Source organism: Pinus tabuliformis, chromosome 1_2, assembly GCF_031772625.1.
Source record: "Pinus tabuliformis cultivar Carrire ecotype Pingquan chromosome 1_2, CPIR1, whole genome shotgun sequence".
NCBI classification, from domain to species: Eukaryota; Viridiplantae; Streptophyta; class Pinopsida; order Pinales; family Pinaceae; genus Pinus; species Pinus tabuliformis.
In genome coordinates this window covers 586,991,263-586,996,190 of record NC_142298.1, presented here as the reverse complement: position 1 = coordinate 586,996,190, position 4,928 = coordinate 586,991,263, and the positions used below count along the sequence as shown (strand labels likewise).

The 4,928-nt window shown below is 38.1% G+C and overlaps 1 pseudogene; it reads left to right on the top strand.

The window, feature by feature from the left end:
- Positions 1–228: 228 nt before the first annotated feature.
- LOC149207018 (protein TOPLESS-RELATED PROTEIN 2-like) lies at positions 229–3,759 on the top strand (annotated as a pseudogene).
- Positions 3,760–4,928: the final 1,169 nt, after the last annotated feature.

Here is a 4,928-nt window from a genome sequence, read left to right as displayed (position 1 = left end):
GCTTGATTTATTTCTTTATTTGTTTATTATAATTTTGGATATATAATTTGCAGTTGTATTTTTTATGTAGTAATGATTGACGAGTGACTGAGAGCTGGTATTTTGTTCCACCGTCTACTGCGAGTATTCCACCCCAAGCAGCCAGCTAGTGTGATTGTTATGACATTGGCGATACAACTCCAGAAGAAGCCGCTGCTTGTAGAGCTTACTTAGAATGATTCCTTTATGATGTCTACTTCCGGTGGCAAGGCCTCCTTATTCAATATGATGACATTTAAGGTAAGAGAGCATTTTACCTAAAGAGCAGTTTCATTTCAATGTTTCCGATGATATATATAATTTCAGTTTTGATATTTTGGTCTGCTTAGGGTTTATTATCTAATGTCTCACCTTTAACTTTCAAATTATGGGCATAACGGGGTTAACTTCAGGATCACTCCAGGTTCTTGTGTAATGTTCCTCGTTATAGGTTAAGAATTCAAAGGCTCCCAATTTATCTAAATCACTGGTTTCATGGGATACTAATTAGTGATTCATTGCAGGTCATGACAACTTAGCCACATTTCTGGCTGTCCACCCTCAGCACAATAACATCATTGCAATTGGCATGGAGGATTCATCAATTCAAATATACAATGTTTGAGTTGATGAGGTGCTGCCTGTGAATATATCTTTGAATTTAAAATTCTTATATTTTTCTTCATTGTGTCGTTTTATCAAAAATGACCTAAGTGGCATGCTTTGAACTTGCTGCAATTTTTATAGGTAACAACAAAGCTCAAAGGCCACCGAAAGAAAATCAGGCCTGACTTTTTCACATGTTTCAAATGTGTTGGTCTCTTTTGGAGCTGATGCCCAGGTATATGGTTTCTCTTATTATTATATGCAGTCTGACTCCGTGATGTTCACTTTAAATTTCACATAAATTTACCGAGTAGAAATGTTCATGTACTCACAACCACGTCTTTTGGCAGTTATGGGGCATAGATGGTGGGACAAGCGAAAGTCAAAAGTTGTACCAGTACAGCCAGGAAGATCATCACTACTAGTGGGGATACAAGAGTACAGTTTCATAACATCAAATTCATTTGCTGGTTGTGCAAGAGAGCCAGATTGCAATATATACTGCTTCCAAGTTGGAGCGCTTGAGCTATGTAATTACTTGTAAGCGGTGTTGAATTCAAACATAGACAGTTATATAATGTCACCTACCTTATGCATCTGATTGGATGACCTTGTTACATGGTTGCATTGCAGTGGTCTCCTCAGGATTCCTTATCTGTTCTTATTTCAAAGTGCTATATACTCATGTGACAACGTCCTAGTTTATGTGAGCTTCTGTGATGGTGCAGTTGGAGTGTTTGATGCAGAAAGCTTGAGGCTTCACTGTGGCATTGCACCCACTGCATATTATTCATTTACCATCGAGAATGAACAGGTAAATGAGTTCCTTCATTCTGTCATGGTTGATACATCTATTTTTCAGATTTTCCTTTTGACAAGGCATATTATGATTTAATTTATTGTTTGGTTATTTATGCAGTAGTAATGCCTATCCTCTAGTCGTTGCATCATTGCATCACATCCATCCGAACCGAATCAATTTTCTCTTAGAATAATAGATGGAGGAGTTCTTGTTATTGAGCCTTCAGAGTAAGAAGGGAAAGTGGGGTGTTAGTGATAATGGAACTGTCGGGTCAAATCCAACATTAATTAACCAAGGTTCGGAACCCCACCCGCAAGGTAGTTCAATGGAAACATAAGAACAATTTGAAGTACACTGTACTACTTCGTGTCTATCGACTCTTTATTTACAAGAATACCATTATTTTACAAGAATACCATGAATAATGGTAGGGTCTTGCCAGTGAAATGCCTCACTTGTGTTCAGTTGTTGAGGCATTCTACCAAGATTGTAATTTTCATCCGATATTGTTCAGCACTGTAGACGGAGGTTAAGCAATTGTAAATGATACCTAAATGAGTATCTAGGTGCAATCCTGGTCAGTATATTCTTTATAGGTAGTGTAAAAATTTTGAAGTCTGTCATTAGACCATAATTCATGAATGTTCTTTCCGAGGGTTTCTCAGTGTCTATCTTTGAAACCCTTTTTTGAACCATATGAGTTTTTTTTCATCTGTTCATGTGCATTCGGACCAACGTGGTTTATGCGGAAACTTTGTCATTGTCTATTTCCTTTCAGACCACTCTATCTGGAAAAAGAAACCACTCCCATCAGCCCACCAACCCGCTACCGATAAAAGCAGCACGAGGTACAGGAGACATACGATCAGCCCAGCAATCGAAAGAAGTCAATAGGTTGGGCAGCTATAGGTTTTCATGATATTATATGATCCTACAACTAGGCTTATAGCGATACATTTTCATCACCTATGCAACCCTGATTAGCCAACCAGGCTCACGAGGTTTCATTTTGGTGAACAATCAGACCAGCCGTATGGGCTGCTGGTGGTTCTCGATCTTCAAGTGTAGGTGATGCGCTGCCTGCGGGAATATTATATTTATTAACAGAATCATCATTTTAGCATTTTTGGGTTGAATGCCATTGGAACTCAGATTGAAGTAATGAAAACATTAATTATGCACGAGTTTCTGCAATTGACTCAACGAACTTTTTTCTTGTTTGATGACTATTGTTTAAACATATTGCTTCTGAAATTGACTCAACGAACTCTCTTGTTTGATGACTATTGTTTAATCATATTTACACATATGAATCAAGAATCTTTCAGGTGATGGGATAATGCTCATATAGCAAGAATCTTTCAGTTGATGGGATAATGCTAATATTTTTCATTGTCGCAGCCTTTGTGTTTAGTTTTTGATGGACTCTCTAAGGGGAGAGATCCTTCGCAAGTTGTAATGTGTCTTGTAATATTGGATAAGTTGTAAAAGTTGTAATGTGTCTTGTAATATCTCACATAGAGATCCTTCCTTCGCAAGTTGTAATGTGTATTCTAATATCTCACATAGAGATCCTTCCTTCGCAAGTTGTAATGTGTCTTATAATATCTCAGAATTTGGATACCAGTTTAATAGGAGGCTTCATTTATACCAATGCCATTGGTAGTTGGGTTTTATCTTATTCACAAGACTTACATGCGAATGCGCTTTTCAGTTGATGGGATAATGCTCATATTTTTCATTGTTGCAGTCTTTGTGTTTTGCTTTTGATGGACTCTCCAAGGGGAGAGATCCTTCCTTCGCAAGTTGTAATGTGTCTTGTAATATCTCACATTTTGGATATCACTTTAATAGGAGGCTTCATTTAAGCCGATACCATTGGTAGTTTGGGTTTTATCTTATTGATATCAGTTATGCCATTGGTAGTTTGGGTTTTATCTTATTGATATCAGTTTAATAGGAGGCTTCATTTAAGCCGATGCCATTGGTAGTTTGGGTTTTATCTGCATGAATTCTAGTTACTTTCAAATTTAAAAGTCGTTACAACTTGAAGCTTTAATTCCCTGCATGTTTCATTGTTTCCTCTTCGAATTTGTAATGTGTCTTGTAATATCTCACATTTTGGATATCAGTTTAGTTCAGAGTACAAAGGACTCGAAGTAGAAGGTGGCTCGGCTAAGAATAAGGAGAATAAGGTGAAGCAGGGCTATGCTGGATATCTGGGTTCGACGATTGATGCTCGGACCGATCCCCCAGTGGGAGTCATGGAATTGTTGGTCCCAGATGCACAGAAAATAAAATATACACAGCAGAACAATCAATCAATCACATAAGAGACAGTTTTAACGTGGTTCACCCAACCAATCTGGGCTACGTCCACCAAACATAGGCATTAGGGATTTATTAATCAAATTAGGAGATTACATCATGAAATCCTCACACTCTCTTGCAAACCATCCGAATGGTTGCCTGTTATATAGCCTAGAGAATCTAACAGCCTCATAACTCCCTCACATCAAATATAGGAGGCATTAACTCCCTCCCAACAACCTGGAGCTAATCTAGGAACTGAATCCCTATTGTTGTCATCAGCTGAGATTTTTCCTATTTTGCTTAAACAGAAAATCTCAACAATCTCCACCTTGACAACAATTCGCCTGATGCCCTGTTATTATTATTTTATCTTTTCTGCAAGCCAAGAGAAGCCAAACACCAGCGTAGCTTCTCCAACAAAACTGGTTTCGTGAACATGTCTACACAGTTCTCCTTTGTATGCACCTTTTCAAGAGAGACTCCCCTTTCAGTGATAACCTGTCTTACAAAATGATATTTTATTGGAATATGCTTTGACTTACTATGATAGGCCGGATTCTTAGCCAAATGTATTGCACTTTGACTGTCACAAAGTAACCTGATGTTATCCTGTAACCTACCAAACTCACCAAGCAAGCCTTTCAACCAAACCGCCTCTTTGCAAGCATGCGAAGCAGCAATGTATTCTGCTTCAGTAGTGGATAAAGCAACAATGTTCTGTAGCTTTGACATCCAGCTTATAGCTCCACCTGCAAGAGTAAAGACGTACCCTGAAGTTGACCTTCTCTTATCCAAATCACCTGCAAAATCAGAATCAACATATCCGCAAACAAATTCACTACTTTTATTGTAAGAAATACAATAACTACTTGTGCCTCTCAAGTACCGAAGCACCCATTTCACTGCTGACCAGTGTTCTTTACCCAGATTTTCCATGTACCTGCTGACAACCCCAACTGCATGAGAAATATCTGGTCGGGTACACACCATCGCATACATCAAACATCCTACTACATTGGCATAAGGAATTCGAGACATATAATCCTTTTCTTCATTTGTATTAGGACATAAACTCAAAGAAAGCTTAAAATGGGAAGCTAAAGGGACTGACACAGGCTTCACATTATTCATACCAAACCTCAAAAGTATTTTCTCAATATACTTTTGTTGTGATAGCCACAGCTTACCA